The sequence below is a fragment of the Triturus cristatus genome, chromosome 1_1, assembly GCF_964204655.1.
Source record: "Triturus cristatus chromosome 1_1, aTriCri1.1, whole genome shotgun sequence".
NCBI classification, from domain to species: domain Eukaryota; kingdom Metazoa; phylum Chordata; class Amphibia; order Caudata; family Salamandridae; genus Triturus; species Triturus cristatus.
In genome coordinates, this window is record NC_140579.1 from 186,807,219 (window position 1) to 186,824,851 (window position 17,633).

At 43.8% G+C, this 17,633-nt stretch overlaps 1 protein-coding gene and 1 long non-coding RNA gene across 2 annotated transcripts in view; both read left to right on the forward strand.

Annotated features, from left to right (window-relative positions):
- The window catches only part of LOC146869955 (testis-specific serine/threonine-protein kinase 4-like), a 678,484-nt gene that overhangs the window by 636,453 nt on the left and 24,398 nt on the right, over positions 1 to 17,633 (forward strand). The window lies entirely within an intron of this gene.
- LOC146869957 (uncharacterized) lies at positions 4,544 to 5,902 on the forward strand. The gene is made up of 3 exons (XR_014981612.1): positions 4,544 to 4,688; positions 5,572 to 5,658; positions 5,794 to 5,902. It is a non-coding gene; the product is annotated as an uncharacterized LOC146869957 (long non-coding RNA).

A 17,633-nucleotide genomic window follows, 5' to 3' on the forward strand; every position in this document is an offset into this window, starting at 1 on the left:
GTGGGGCTCAAAATGGAGCCCTGAGGAACTCCCATTATTACTGGTCTCGCACTGGTAACGAAGTTTCCCAACTGAACAGTAGTGGAGCGTTCGGATAGGTAGCTGATGAACCATTTCAGAGCGCTTGCCCTGACACCAACCTCCCATAGTCTTCGCTCAAGGATCTTATGGGAGATGGTGTCAAAAGCAGCAGACAGGTCGAGCAGGATAAGAATAGCAGATTGGTGTTTGTCCAAAGTTAATCTGATATTATCAGTAACTTCGACCAATGCCGTTTCTGTGCTGTGTGCTGCTCGAAAACCGGATTGAGAGGGGTCCAAGAGTTCATACCTCTCAAAATGGCCTACCAGTTGCTGATTTATGATAGATTCCAATATTTTTCCAAAGTAGGGAAGCAGTGAGATTGGACGATAATTCAGAAGCACCTTAGGATCAGCTGTTGGTTTCTTTAGAATCGGTCTAACACTAGCTACCTTCCAGACAGAAGGGAAGACCGCATCAGCCAGAGATTGATTAAAAAGTGCGATCAGACTGTCAAGGACAGTGGCTGCCATTATGGGAAAATATTTGGAGGGGAAAGGGTCGGCCGGAGAGCCAGATTTTATTTTCAGCATGGCTGAGGTGACGGATTTATGGTCGCATTTGATAAATTTATCTAAGAGACCCAACAGGTTTGATAAAAAACAGGGTCGTTCTACTAGATGACTATGATTGGGTATAGGGGGAAAAGTCTTATGAATGGTCATAATTTTTTCCTCAAAAATATTTGACAGTGAGTCGGTCCAGCCTTGGGATATGGGTATAGTTCGTAGATTAGTAGAAGTAGTGAAGTCTTTTAAAATATGAAAGAGTTCTCTTGAGGTGTTCTCTGCCATGGTTATCCGGTTCAGCAGATAAGATTTTTTTGCCTGTTTTATGTTATTCATATACAAGTGATGTTGTTTTTTATAGCCTTCCTCGTTGGCAGGGCTTCTGTTTTTCCGCCATAATCTTTCGGCCCTTCTGCACAAACTTTTGGTAGTTTTTAATTGATCGGTAAACCAAGGGGCATTTCTGGTCTTAGGGTTAACCTTCTTCAAGGGGGCAATTTTATCAAGAGTAGTCAGAATATCTTTATTCAATCTTAACGCCCTTTGGTTAGTACTAGTTTCTAAAACTTTCTGATCAGAACAGAAAAGTTCTTGAAAAAGATGTGGGGTGACCTTACGCCAGGATCTGCGCAGAACAGTTTCATTTTCTGGATTATTTTTCCCTATTAAGGCCGTGGGGATAACAAATTTCAGTAAATAATGATCAGTCCATATCAATGCTTCTGGGGGTTCCATGACAATTTCAGGAATATTCGTGAACAGGAGGTCTAATGTATGCCCCGCCTGGTGAGTAGAACCATCGACCAGTTGTGCAAGACCTAGCAAACTCATGTTAGTAATTAGTCTATCCGTATCAGAGTTTAGTAGCGCCTCTGCATGATGGTTAAAATCGCCAATCAAAAGGAAGTTATCCGATGCTAATACGCGAGGTGCAATAAATTCCAATAACGGATTAGAAAAATTCCCTTTAACACCAGGAGGTCGAATATCATTTGGGAGGCCAGTGATCTTGACAGCGCATATTTCCATTTGGGCATTCATTATATTATCCACGATTGTAATCGCTAAAGTGTCTTTATGAGCAATTAATACACCGCCCCCTCTTTTTCCTTTCCTGTCAACTCGGATAGTTTTGTATTGTGAAGGAAAAGCGACGTGTATATCTGGGCCGGCACCTGCGTGAAGCCAGGTTTCAGTAATGAAACATATGTCAGGGTTATTTAGGTCTAATATATTCCATACCTCAATAGAGTGTTTGGGAATAGAGCGGGCATTTAAGTAGATTGCTCTAAGGGGCGTGTTTTGTTTGCTGGGCTTATGAGGAAATTTTGGGGTCTTACGACCAAAGGGTGCAGAAGAACGCCATATGTCCTGGACCTTGGACGGATCCGTTTCCCATGATCCCGTATAACTGCCTGCATAGATATTCAGATCTAGTATTTCCTGACCAGTATATTGAATGAAACCCATGTCTCTGGCAGCGTGCTAGGACGTGGCTGTACACAAGCCGATGCGGGATACTAACCAAATACACCAAAAGGCCTGGCTCCTGGCTGCGGTCAGCCGCGGACGAGCGCAGACGGGCTTGTCTTTGGCGCGCCTTCAGTGCGCCGCCCGCGCGCCGCTGCGTGCGTCCGCGCCCTTTGTCTAACTAAATAGGGAGCAGGGTGGACGAGGCTGCAATGCTAACCTGCAGTTTGCGGTAGCAGACCGGAGGCGGATGCCAGCCCCAACGACCCTCCGCTCAGTCGGCACAGGCCGTGACGGAACGGGGTCAAGGGCAGCTAGGTAGGGTGGAGCTATGATTAGGTATGTGTTCACAACTATAGTAATTTTAAAAACAGACTGTGCAAATATAGCGGCTTTTCTAGGTGTGTAAAATGGCAATAATTTAAAACAACAATGTCGTAGGCTGAAAACAACGTAGAATACCTCCTGAGTCAGATAGCACCAGCAGCGGCCCCAACTTGAGCGGCGCTGCGCGCGTCCGCGCCCTTTGTCTAACTAAATAGGGAGCAGGGTGGACGAGGCTGCAATACTAACCTGCAGTTTCCGGTAGCAGACCGGAAGCGGATGCCAGCCCCAACGACCCTCCGCTCAATCGACACAGGCCGTGACGGAACGGGGTCAAGGGCAGCTAGGTAGGGCGGAGCTACGATTAGGTATGTGTTCACAACTATAGTAATTTTAAAAACAGACTGTGCAAATATAGCGGCTTTTCTAAGTGTGCAAAATGGCAATAATTTAAAACAACAATGTCGTAGGCTGAAAACAACGTAGAATACCTCCTGAGTCAGATAGTACCAGCAGCGGCCCCAACTTGAGCGGCCATATAAAGATTTGGCACAGATACATTGATGATGTATTTATGTTGTGGAGGGGTCCGAAGCAAAAACTAGAAGACTTTAGCTCCTGGTTAAATCAGAGGAATCTTAACATCCAGTTCATTTTCCATTCCAGTAACCAAGAAATTAATTTCTTGGTTTTGATGATAAAACATGAAAACGGCAAGATTTTCACTATCCTTTTTACTAAACCAACTGACCGTATCACGTTATTACATTTTTCCAGTTTCCATCAAAGAAATCTAAAAGATAATCTCCCATTCAGCCAGTTTTAGAGAATTTGTCGAAACTGCTCGCGGAAAGAGGACTACTTTGTCAACGCAAAAAAACTTTTAGAAAAACTGGTCCAATGCCATTACCCAAGAAGACTAACTAAAAGAGCAATGAAGAGGGCTTGGTATACCCCTAGGAAATCGTTATTAACACCTAAAGACAAGTCCACAGAAATGCCATTAGTCTGTGTAACAACCTTCTCGGGATCCACCAATGAAATCAAAAAGATTGCGTAACTGGCAATGTGTCAAAGGGTTAGATTATTTTGGGTCACTCCCCATCTTTGTGTTGAAGAAAAACCGTAGTATTAGAGACCATTTGGTGCGGGCAAACACACATGCCATAAAATCCCCTCCTACTATACAATCGATGTTGTCTTTACCTCCGGTTCAAGGTCATCACCGGTGTGGTAATTGTACATCTTGCGACAGCACTATTGAAGGCAGCCAATTCCAATACAGAAATAGAATAATTAAACACTTTGAGTTCACTAACTGTAACACGACAAATGTGGTGTATTGCATAGTGTGTCCTTGTTCTCTAGCCTATGTGGGTACGACAACTCAACAGATTAGAACATGTATCACCCAACACCGATCACGTATCAAATGTAGGACTTTAACAGCTCCTCTGGTGAAACACCGCATTGAAAAAAATCATGGCTCTCATGAAATAAAATGGACAGTGTTAAAACAGATTAAAGGCACTATGATTGACACTCTTTTAGCTAACTATGAAGCTAAATATGTATTGAAATTGGGCACTACTGACTTTGGGCTAAATGAGCTATCTGAAATCATGCATTGTATCTAAAAATTGTACATTGTATTGCACAATTTTCTGGTCTTTGGGTTAAATGAGCTATCCGAGATCATGCATTGTATTTAAAACTGTACACTATATTGAACAATTTACTAGTTGGTAACATTTGTGTGCCCTGTTCACCCTTTTTATTCCAATTGTGCATTTTGAGTAAGTACCATTCATTGTATGTCATTGGGTGACAATTTCACACTTATGGTGCACTGTAGCAGTGCCCTTGTATTGTAACAACAAGCACTGTTTCCGCCTTGTACAAAATATATGTTTAAAAGTACTGTCGATGCCTTGGACGTAATTGATGCTCTGTGTAAAAGAACACCTCTTTTCTTGCTTACAACATCCATTGTGGAGATCGACTCCAATACTCGATAAAGTTTTGTCTCACACTTTTGAAAAAGAAATTCAGTAATTCCGTAGCTAGATGGCGCTGTCACATGTTTAGACATCTCCCACATTATAGGAAGTCACTTATACAAAGCTTTATAAACGCACGGCGAACTAGGGATCCGGAAATGACCGTTTGAAAGAAGTGTTTGAAGTGTCTATACTGATCGACCGTTTACGAAATCGGCGAAAGTGATTACGCACCGTGTGCGTTTGATGAATAAACTTCGGGGATTACGTCGATTAACTAAGATCGCGCCAGCATCCAGGCAATGTGAGTACTCCACGTTTGAAAGCCCGCATTACTATCCTAATGTGTGCTACTACACAGCATATTTAAAGCTTCACTGTTGAGCACCATACATTACTTTAGTCGGCTGCATTTAAATAGAGGGCTGCAAGTTCCACCTCTATTACAAGGTATGCGCTGATACTCGGGAAGTGTATGAAAGTGTTATCGTAAGTGAACGCTACACATGCCCTGCCATTCTAATTGCAGAATAGCATCTATACGCTAGATGCTGAGTATGTCTAGTCCGTTTAATATACGGTATCAAGGCTATGATTTACCAGGCACAAAGTAGAATAAACAACTAACCAACCTTGATGCTGCAACAGTTACTTAATGTTTTGAAACGCATACTACGTTCATTGTGTACATTTCAGGATATGCTCTTAATCAGACCGTTAGTGTAAGATAGGGTAGAAGTGCGTAATTTTTAAGTTTGGTTGAGACCACGCATTAAACCCTGCTTCCCCTACAATTTATGTCGACCGCAATGCGTGTATAATGAGAAACAACGTATATCTTACTAATAATGTCACTGTGCATTGTCCTTGGGTTGTCGCACAGTTCATGTTCAGACAGAGATGAACTAGTTTTCTCTTTTCAAATTTAAACATGTGTGTGCCTGCACTGATCATGTTGCTCACGTTTTTAAGTAGCTCCTAAAATATAAACGCTATGACTCGGTGTTTAGCTATCATAAAAACGTACATGAGTTTGACTCAGGCCCTTTAAGCCCAGTTTGGCTGATCCGTCTATATGCCAGATGAAATAAGACAGTAAGATCGATACCCACTTGTAATGCCTTTTGAAACCACGTTGCTAAAAGAGAGATATATATACATGTATATATATTTTTTCTAATTTACAGAAATTTAGAAGCATAGGCAGCGGCTGCTGCCTTCATTTAGAACAAAGTGGTTTCTTCAAAAAGCGACCTGCAATTCCATCTTTTCAGGTATGGAAGCTCTATGATTTGCCCTTCTGCCTTTCGCATTTTAGTTTGCAAATTGCACTTTTCTCTTTTATAGTCAGTATGGTGGACAGTACGAGTAGATACCATACTGATCGTTATTTGATTTTTTTTCTTTAGTGTCCTACACAAAGTAGTACAGCCCTGAGGAAGACCTTCCTAGAGAATTATTGTGGTCCTCACACTTGAAGGTCGAAACGCGTCGGCTTACTTTTTGGTTTAATCACACTTTCTCAACTTTTCACAACCTTCTCCCTTCTTCACGCACGAGGTCAAGAGCATCAACAGGATATACGTTTTGGAGACTCTATGAAATGTCAAAATGTACTGAATTAATTGCGGTATAACTGTTCACAATCTATTCCAATGCTATCTCTTACCTCTCACTTTTTGGACCGTTAAAATTAAAAATCAACCGAGGAAACAATGATGTATGATTTTCCCGATGTATGATAAATATCTGGTTTCTCCAACTTTAGGACCAAAAAAGATGTTAAGAATTTGTGTATATCTTATTATTTATGTATCAATTATGATTTAATAATGTTTTTGTGGCGTTTTAATTTTTGTAATAACGAAAATGATATTTTCTTAACAAGAAATAAAAAAGTGGCAATGGTTATGAATAATTGAATTAAAAATAACCTTTTGGATAAAATCTTAGTGGTGATGGTAATAAGTTTATGTATACCTGGATTCACAGTTGTAAAAAAGTTTTTCATGATGCAATGATGTTCTGTAGTGGAACTTTAGTGTAGGCAACGTACTGTGGCTAGACTCTAAGTGAATACTTTTCTATTTATGGTCTCAGGGGTACTCTTGGTTGTGCTTGTTGTATTTTGAATTCCAGCCCCTGTTGTTCCTCAACTGAATTAGTCCCCCCAACTTTTTTCCTAACTTTAGTAAGCAGCGCAGCATGCCGCGCTGCTTATTAAAAGCATCAAATATTGAAAAATAGAGTTTGCCGAGCTGCGCCTTTCATTGGAGTGGGGCGAGGCGGGGCTTGCAGAATGCCCAACAGAGTTTGTCGAGCGGCGCCGAGTAAAAGAACGGCGGGTCTCGACAAACTCATTTTTTCACTATTTTATGCTTTTAGTAAGCAGCTCAGCATGCTGCCTGTGGCGCGCTGCTTATTAAAAGCTTGTTTAAATTTACATTGCGCTTCATGGCCGAAAAAGCTTGTTTATAATTGCATCGCGCTTCCCGGCCGAATGAAAACAAGCGCTCACCATCTGTTTTCATTCAGCCACTTGTTTATAAACACGGGGCTAAGTGAAAACAAATGGCTGGCCCCCTAAGATAGGAAATACCTTTGCGAGAAAAGGAAAGCAGGAGAGCCAGTCCGGGTGGGCTGGCCAAAAAAGCGACAAGGAGGCCCACTAGAAACCTTATTCCCAATGGCAGCCCACCGTTTAACATAAACAGTGATGCAAGCCAATGGGAATAAGGGGCAGAGCTTCAATCCCTTTTCTCAAAGTGCTCATCTGCAATAAATCTCGCCGATCGAGCTACGCATTGGCGCAGCAACGCTAGGCGAGACCTAAAAACGTCCTAAAAGTATCAAGGGGTGAGGTCTTGCTCATAGTTGAAATAGATGTAAAGAAAAGTTAGTATTCAATATAAGGTGGGCAACAGAGAAATGAGTTGTTCCCACCGAAGACATGAACACGTCAACTGTAATTGATATTACTGGTCATAACAAAGCACCACATATAATGTGCTTATAACAAACAAAAATAGAAAACAGAGTGAAATTTCAATGTACATAGCCATGTCACCTGAGCATATATGGGCAATCATAATACAGGACATTGATGGAAAACCTTCCAATGGATTACTTTCTTAATTCTTTCCATATAAAGATGGTTCACACATTTTAGGGTAAGTGGAAAAACGGGCACACACATAAAATAACAATTAAAAAACAGATTACAATCAGATCTGCTATCTAGGTGGTAATAACAGCAAAAAAAGTGATAGCGAACAAATCATGTCCATGCCAGTTATGCTACACCTTCATACACTCAGTGTGTCCCCAGTTCAGTTTAACCCCCAAGGATATTACGGTTGCACTACACTGACGCAATTACTGCATAACACAAAGGAGATACATGTGTTATAGTAACAATGAAATTGACCGAAGTCAACGCATACATGGACCAGCGGAACACAGACAGGACGCTGGTCAGAGTGGTAGACCTATGGTACATTAGCAGAACCTGTGCAATCAAAAGACAAATGCATGTTTTTATCTCCAGTGTATATCTTAATTAACAGAGCTGTATCCCTCTTGATATATATATGTAAAACTCAATAAAACAGTTTACAAAAAAAAAAGAGAACAAATCATGTCTATGGATTCAAGCTACAAAGGACTTAGGATCAACCATTATTCAATGTGGAAACCTTTCTCGCTATTTTCTGAAACTCATTTAAACCATGTAGCACTGTGTCTAGATTATGTATCCACTTGCAGTCACGCAGATTTAGTGTGTTAGACAAATTTCAACCCCATGGAATAGCGATGAGTTTCTTGATAGCCAAACATTTCAAACTTTCTGTTAGGTGATCAAAGGAGGTAACATGATCCACTAAAGACGCCCCCTGTACCTTACATCTATTTTGGCTGAAATGCTGCAGAATGCGAGCATTGACCTTACGGGTTTGACCAACAGCAAAAGTTGCAGGGGTACTTGATCAAATAGATAACATCAGTGCTATTACAATTAGTATGCCCATTCTGTAGGAAAGGTGCCCTTTTTGACATTGGCAACCCCACTTTTTGTCTACTATTCAATGCAATTTTGACTGAAAGTACTCCGGGTTCCTGCTAACCAAATTCCCAGTGCCAGTTCTCTTTCCCTAAACTTTACAATTGTCTCCCTAATTGGCAATACCTTTGGTACCCTTTGTAAGTCCCCAGTAAATGGTACTCCTAGTACCTAGGGCCTGGAGTACTAAAGAGGGTCCCTGAGGGCTGCAGCATACATCGTGCCACCCTAAGCGACCCCTCATCACACTCATTCAGACTGCCAATGCAGGCTGTGTGCCTTGGTGAATGCCTGCAGACACTGCATGTCGTATAGGTAAGTCACCCCTACAGCAGGCCTTACAGCCCTAAGTCAGGATGTACTATACTACATGTGTGTGCGTAACTGCACAAGCAGATAGGCCCCTGTACTGACCAGTCCCATTACTGCCAGTACAAGTGACCAGAGCAGCCATTTTAAGGACATATGCTGGACCCTGGTAAAAATAAGTTTCCCAGCTACATAATGGCTTCACTGAAACTAGGGATGTTCGGTATCAAACATCTCATATTAATAAATCCCTACTGATTCCAGTGATGTATTTATTAATACATGCACCAAGACTGGACCTTGGAGGTACCCCCTGAAAACCTACCAACTAGTGTGCTGACTGACTGGTCCTAGCCAGCCTGTCAACAAAGACGAGCTTCTGACCCCCAGAGGTGATGGCCTTTGCTCTCAGGAGGTCAGAAACAAAGCCTGCTCGAGCAAGAGGGAGTTTACAACCCCTCCCATAGGACGACATGTGTATTAGCATTCCAAGCCAGGGGGCTTCAAAGAGCCCACCTTCTTTGGTATGTCAATCTGACTTTCCTCACAGGAGAGGATGCTGACCCCCTTCTGTCCAGGGCCCATTTGGCACCTGAACAGACGGGAAAATTAATAGTCAGAAGTGTGTTCACCTTCAGGCTATTTCGACCCCTAAGGTGGGCTACCTGAAGTAAAGCCAAAAATTAGAAGTGTGCCTTCTTTGTGATGGCAACCTTAGGAACTCTTGGACAGGTTTATGCCCACTTCCCACAGGAATTGGTCATATAGGAGGCATAGTGAACCCAGAGGTCAGTAGTCCATTGGCCACTACCCTACACTCCCCAAACGCCCCTAAATCTAGTATTTAGGGGAGCCCCTGGCACCAGAAAATCAGATACTGCCAACCAAAAAGAAGAAAGACTGAAGAGCCGCGAAAAGCAAGAACTGTGGAAGAAGCACCTCACTTGACGTCAACCCTGCCAGCCTGTTTGCTGTTCCAGATGATTGTGCCAAAGTTGACTCATCCTGTAAGCTGCTCTGCGCCCGAAAGCCTGGGAGGACTACTAGCACTTCTGCCAAGAAACAGGAACTCCCAACAACCAGCGGAGCTGCTTCTCTGTACCCTGCAGGTACTAAAGAAGGAACTGTGTGGACTCCGGACCACATAAACTCGATATCGACAAGCACCACTGCTGCATCTGTTGCTCCAAACCCGAGTTGAAATGGGCCAATGGTGCCAGCATGGTCCCCCAGCCCTCCAGAGAAGAAGCCCACCTTTTCCAGGAGGGGCTCCTCAACGCCGCCTGCAGCTTCTTTGTGCAGCCCCCCCTGACCGCGAGTGATTAGGCTGTTAAGAACCCGACGCCTCAAGACACCTATGCACCCATTGCCCCTTGCCCGAGTGGAAGTGAACCAGAAGTGTTCCCATTTTCCCGAGCATCGTGAGACTTGAGCCCCCTTGTTGGTTCAGTCTGACCGGTTTCCCAGTCCAAACCTTCAGCCTCTTTCTGACCAGACTGATCCCCATTGACCTGATGACGTAACACACATCTGCACACGGACTCCCCCCAGGAGGGTGATCTCCAAGCAGGGATCCACCCACTCGGCACAAGGGATGGGGGAGCGGCCCCTTAGGCAAGGGCCTTTGCTCTCCCATATTAAGGTGGATAAATGCAGTCTTTCTGCCACCCCGGGGGGGCTGATGCTGGCCGTAGCCTCCAATCTGCCCCCCCTCCCTCCCCGGGTGGCAGAAAGCCCACTAGATACCAGGGATTTTTTCAAATTGAATTAGGGGTGAGGGCTGCCCAATATGGGCAGGCCAATGCCCCCATCCCCCCCACAAATGTACAGTCTGTCTGCCCCCCCCCGGGGGCAGATGGGGCAGAAGCCCCCAATCTGCCTCCCTGGGGGAACAGAAAGACCAATAGACGCCAGGGATTTTTTTTGTCATTGAATTTAGGGGTGGGGTCTGCACAAGATGGGCATGCCAATGCCCCCACAGAATTCCAGTCCTCTGCCCCCCGTGAAGCAGATAGCCCACTAGATGCCAGGGATGTTTTTTTATTTGATTTAGGGGTGGGGCTGCCCAAGATGGGCATGCCAGTGCCCCCACCCCCACAAAATCCAACAGTCTTTCTTCCCCCCCCGGGAGGCACTCGGGGCAGTAGCCCCCGATCTGCCCCTACTAGATGCCAGGGGTGGGTGCTGCCCAAGATGGGCATGACAGTGCCCCCACCCCCACCAACTTCCAGTCCTTCTGCCCCCAGGGGAGCAGATAGCGCACTAGATAGCAGGGATGTTTTTAAAATTGTTTTTAGGGGTGGGGGCTGCCCAAAATGGGCATGCTAATGCCCCCACCTCTAAAACAAAAAATCCACAGACTTTCTGCCCCACCCACCTTGGAGGCAGATGGGGACAATGGCCCCAGAAAGTCCACTAGGAATTATGTTTTTTTTATGCATAGGGGTGGGGGCTACCCAAAATGGGTATGGCACCCAAAATCCCACACTTTCTGCCCCCCTCTACCCCCGAGGCAGATGGGGCAATAGCCCCTGATCTGTCTCGGGAGGGGGGGGGGCAGAAAGCCCACTAGGCCCCATGGATTGTTTTTTTTTATATGTAGAGGTGGGGGCTGCCCAAAATGGGCATGCCATTGCCTCCACACCCTCATAAAAAACTGCCACAGCCTTTCTGGATCGCAACATTTTGGCTGTTTCTGTAATATTTTTATTCTCATCTACACCCAAGCGGGGGTGGAAAACCGCTAGAAACCAGGGAGAGTTTGTGTGTGTGTAAACTGGAGTTTGGCTGATGGTCTAGGTGTACCAACCCTCTGGCTGGCATTTTGCTTGCGGTGTGTGTGGACCTGCACTTAGCTAAAGGTGTGGGTGGACTCGCGCTTGATGACGGTGTATGTAGATTGGCGCTTGCCTGGTGGTGGTGTGCTTGGAGTGGCGCTTGGCTGGTGATGTACATGGACTGGTGCTTGGCTGGCTGCGTGCATGGATGGTGCTTAAGTTGGCTGGGGGTGTGCGGGAATGGCACTTGGCTGGGGGAGTGCGTGGGTGGTGCTTGGCTGGCGGTCTGCATGGATGGCGCTTGGCTGGCAGTGTGCATTGATGGTGCTTGGCTGGCGGTGTGTGTGGATGGCGCTTGGCTGGCGATGTGCGTGGATGGCACTTGGCTGGTGGTGTGTGTGGATGATTGTGTGCGTGTACGGACTTCCTGGCTGATTGTGTTGCTTGCATGGATCCCCCAGCGTTTTCTTTCCCAGAATCCACCTCTGCCTCAAATTTACTTAGGAAGTAAAATTTTCCTCACATTTCTGTGTGGGTAAGTTGTAGGATCACCGTGCAGGCACAAATTTCCTACTACCCAGCATTCTCCTTGGTCTCCCGAGAAAAATGCAAGCCATACCTCCCTGGACTCCCCCGGGTGTTGGTTAGGTAGGTTTTCCTAGATGGCCGCCGAGCCCGGGGCCAAAAACCCAGGTGACCCCCTTGCAAAACCAGGTAGTTTTGTGATAGGTAATTTTGAAGTCTCCTCAATATGTTTTTGGCCCTTGCCTGTCGTGGGTACTTGGGCCACCGATACGAGTGAGGTACCATTTGTATCTGGAGACCTGGGGGAACGCTGGGTGGTAGGAAATTTGTGCCAGCTCGATGATCCCACAACTTTCCCACACAGAAATTTGAGAAAAAAGTGTTTTTTTTCAACTAAATTTGAGGTTTGCAGGGGATTCTGAGTAGGAAAACGTTGGGGGGTCCATGCAGGCCAGACCTCTATGGACTCTCCCGGGTGTCTAGTTTTCAGAAATGTGTGGGTTTGGTAGGGTTCCCTGGATGGCCGCCGAGCCCGGGGCCAAAAACCCAGGTGACCGCTCCTTGTAAAACCAGGTTGTTTTGTGATAGGTAATTGTGATGTCTCCACAATACGTTTTGGGCCCTTCCCTGCCGGTGGCTCTTGGCCCACCCACACGAATGAGGTACCATTTTTATCTGGAGACTTTGGAGAATGCGGGGTGGGTGGAATTTTGTGGCTCCATGCAGATTCCAGAACTTTCCATAGCAGAAATGTTGGGAAAATGTGTTTGTTTTGACAAAGTTTGAGGTTTGCAAGGGATTCTGGGTAACAGAACCTGGTTAGAGCCACACAAGTCACCCAATCCTGGATTCCCCTGGGTGTCTAGTTTTCAAACGTGTATAGGTTTGCTAAGTTTCCCATGTGCCGGCAGAGCTAGTGTTCAAAATCTACAGCTAGGCACTTTGCAAAAAAAAGGTCAGTTTTCACTGTAAAAATATGGTGTGTCCACATTGCGTTTTGGGACGTTTCCTGTCGCGGGCACTAGGCCTACCCACACAAGTGAGGTACCATTTGTATCAGAAGACTTTGGGGAATGCGGGGTGGGTGGAAGTTTGTGGCTCCATGCAGATTCCAGAACTTTCCATCACAGAAATGTGAGGAAAATGTGTTTTTTTTAACAAAGTTTGAGGTTTGCAAGGGATTCTGGGTAACTGACCCTGGTGAGAGCCAGACAAATCACCCCATCCTGGATTACCCTGGGTGTCTATTTTTAAAAACATTATAGATTTGCTAGGTTTCCCTAGGTGACGGCAGAGCTAGGGTTCAAAATCCACAGCTAGGCACTTTGGAGAAAAAGGGTCAGTTTTCACGGTAAAAATGTGTGTGTCCACGTTGCATTTTGCGCCGTTTCCTGTCACGGGCACTAGGCCTACCCACACAAGTGAGGTCCCATTTTTATCGGGAGACTTAGGGGAACACAGAATTGTAGAGCAACTGTTATTACCTATTGACTTTCTATGCATTTCTGCCTTCCAAATGTAAGACACTTTGAAAAATGTCCTATAATTCAAATTCTAGTATGGGTACCCACAATTTCAGAGATGTGGAAATAGCTACTGTTTCTAAACTCTATATTTTGTTCCCATTTCAGAAATACATAGGTGTCTTTCATACCGATTGTTCACTGTTTATATTACCCCAAATTAATTGCTACATACCCGGTGCACAATAAAAAAAAATTACAAGAAGCTGCTTAGTTATTGCCTCTGGGCTCCTCTGGTTCTTGGTAAACCAACTAGTCCTATACATTCCCACAACCAGAAGGGTCCAGCGGATGTAACAGTATATTGCTTTTAAAAATCTGTCACATTTAAAAGAAGTTATAGGTGAAAACATTGGCACAAATGGCTGTTTTTTTCAACTCATTTTAAATTTTTCCTGTTTTCAACTGCTTCTATAAAAAAAAACCTTGAAGGATCTACATAAATGACCCCTTGCTAAATTCTGAATTTTGTCTACGTTTCTCAAATGTATAGCTTTCCAGGATCCATTATTGCTTTAATACCCATTTCTACCACTAACTGGAAAGAGGTTGAAAGCACAAAAATAGCAAAAATGTCCCAGTAGAATGCCACAAATGTGTAAAAGATTTAGGTTTTCTGACAAAAGTCTGTCAATCCCTGAAAGCTGAGAAGATTGTGATTTCAGTACCACAAACCCTTTGTTGATACCATTTGCAGGGAAAAAAACGGACGCTTTCATCTGCAGCACTTTTTTCCTATTTGTCCCCCAAAAAATAAATGTTGCTGTATTTTGGCTAATTTCTGGGTCCCCTCCAGGGGAATCAACAAACATACCTTTGAAATCCCCATGATGTTGGAAGAGAAGGATGCAAATTTGGCGTGGATACCTTATGTGGTCAAAAGGTTACAGGGGCCTAAGCGTAAATTACCCCAAATAGCCAAAAAAAAAGGCTTAGCATGGGGGGGGAGGCCTAGCAGCAAAGGGGTTAAAGAAAATCAACATTATTCCAATCAAACTTATGGCTGCTTGACCACACTAACCCCTAGAAGAGCGCCTTGGGATTGCTAGAGCAAGCCCCTGTCCACATATAAGGGAATATGTGGACTCTTTACACAGTATACCTCTTTTTGAAATACAGGATAAAGAGCCAGCTTCCTACTACTTCAATGTGTAAGTACAGTCATTATGTCTAAAAGTCTTGGTTTCAATGGTAATTCCACATGCTTTACAGCCCCCGCACTTAAAATGACCAACGATTTGGGGTAAGTTCCACTGGGTGAAAAGATTCGATTTAATGACATCACCTAGAAGGGAGCTCACTGCGTGTTCCTTCACACTTTTACCCTTCCTAAAGGCTTACATCGGTAGCTCACTAGTATCGACCTCATCTGCCACCAAATTCGGATGTTTATTAATGATCTTTTTAATATTATTACTATGTGTGCAGAAGGAGGTCACAAAAATCATCCATTCTTTAGAGTGGTCTGATCGCTGTTTGGGTTCAAGAAGTGCCTCAAGGGGACAATACCAGGCCCTCTTGCATGATTTTCTTAAGTAGTCCTTTGGGATATCCCTGTATGGCTAGATGCGACAACAGGTCATTAGATTCTTTAAAATAGTCAGTTCTATGGGGACTATTCCTATGCATTCTAAGGAATCAGCCATATGGCAAGTTGTCACAGAGATTTCTTGGGTGATGGCTTGAATATGTCAATAGGGTGTTCATCTGACTCTTTTGGCTCAATAGTGTAGTGTAAAGTTGGCTATTGTCTGCTCTTATGGTAATATCAAGGACAATGATCTCAAGAATTTGGGAAGGTATCTGGAAGAATTTGGGAAGGTATCTGGAAGAATTTGGGAAGGTATCTGGAAGAATTAGGGAAGGTATCTGGATATGCCCTTAACAAAACAAAAACGCAGATTATCTTAAATGGGAAAATAAACTGGGCTGACGATAGAGTAACTCAGAAGGCCAAATACCTAGGGGTTAATATAGTAGTGGACCTAGACTCAATAGTAAAGGAAAATCTGATCCCGTTAGCAGCTGATATGAAGAAGTCACTTAAAAAAATTAACAACTTACATTTGACAATAGTAGAGAGATGTAATGTTTTAAAAATGACCTTTTTCCCCAAATTACTTTATTTTTTCAGGACAATCCCATAGAGTTTAACAACAAAATGTTGCATATATTTGAACAAATCTTCTCCCAATTCATCTGGGTCTACTCACAGCCGAGAAGGGCCTTTAAATTACTTTCACTACCTAGAGATAGAGGAGGGTGGGCTCTTCCTAATATAAAACTGTATTATTGGGCTGCCGCTCTGCAATATACCTCCGAATTAATGCACGATCATTCCATTGAGAACCCCTCAGGACTGCCCTCTCCCTACACAGCACTATTAGGTGAAAGCGTTAGGGGCTGTCTCTGGCGGCAGCTGGAATTCGGTTACTATAAGCGGGTCAGATTCAAGACTTTAACGAACGCTTACAGGGTTTTCTCTAATATACGTAAACTGCTTGGACTTGGCAAATTAAATCATTATACCCCCATCAGAAATAATAATAACCTACCACTTACTTTTGAAAAAGCATACCTTCCACAGTGGTATCAAGCCGGTATTTCTAAACTGGGATATGTGATGACTTCCGAAGGCACCCGGTCTTTCAGTGATCTTAAAACCTGCTATAATTTGAACAACAATCAGTTATTTCAGTACCACGCTATTACAGGCTATTTGACACACAAGTCTGGTGGAATAGCAGGGTTTGCAAAGATCGACCTTATGGACAAATTACAGAGGCCAAGCCTACCACGGATTGGAAGTATTTATATAATATTAAATAAACGAATGCCCGATGATTTATGTAAAACAGACAAAAAGTGGCAGCTGAAACTGAATGTCCCCCCTAACACCTTCTGTCATGCCCTAAGTCTGGCACAAACCCATCTGCTGTCAGCTAAATTGCAGGTAGGGGAACAACGTGTCTGAGATGCGCCAAGTTCAGTGCAGACTCGGTGCATATGTTTACCACCTGCCCAAAGTTAGAACCTTTACTGGATAAAGTGCAGCGGTTTTTGGGTGGAGTTCTATTTTTAGACATCCAACTCACACCAACCACTATTCTGCTGGGGCTGTATGACACGATCGAACGACATGAAGACGGAGGGAGCTCTACTGTTCGTGGCAATGACTATTCTCAGGATTTGTATTGCTTCATACTGGAAAGATCTGAACCCTCCTTCATTTGCCCAATGGCAGGCTCGACCGTTGGCTACTTACAAACTGGAGAAGGCTATATATGCCAAAAAAGGCAGACTTGCAAAAAACAAAAAAGGGCTAGAGATATGGGACCCCCTAACCAGGTGGCTCAATACAGTGAATGTACAGGAATTATAGTAATGTCTTATGTCTTCATGATGTCCTTATGTCTTCCTTTCTTTACCTTTCTTTTCACATCTCCCTCTGCTGCTCCTCCACCCGCTTTCCCCTCTCTTCCTCCCTCTCTTCTTTGCCCTCTCTTATGCTCTTCGCTGTTTTGCTTCTGTTCTTCTCTTTTTCTCTTCGTTCTTTCTTTCTTCCGTATAGGATTTAACGCATAAGTATTGTTACGTTGATTCCCCATTATTCTGTAGACTCTCACTGCTTGTAATACTCACTGATAATGTTGATGGACCCGGGGAGGGGGGTGGGGGTGGGACTACGTCATGTAATTAATTATTTGACTTTGTAATCTATTGTAAGGTAAAATAAAATAAAAAATAAAAAAAGGGATGACAAAAAAAAAAATATCTCAAGATTGTTGTATTCTAGAGAGAACTTGATATCCTGGTACCTATCATTGAGCCATGAATGGAACCTCTGAAGACACTCCCTGTCTAGATCATGAGCACATAGTCGATGTATCTCTTCCACAACGTGATATTTTCAAAAAAATAATTGTTAACATATATGTATTTGTGCTGATAGTTATTCATATAACGTATGGCCAGATCAGGTTCGAACCTAGCTCCCATGGCAACACCCCTTGTTTGCAAGAAGTAGTGACCTTGGAAAAAGAAAAAAACATTAT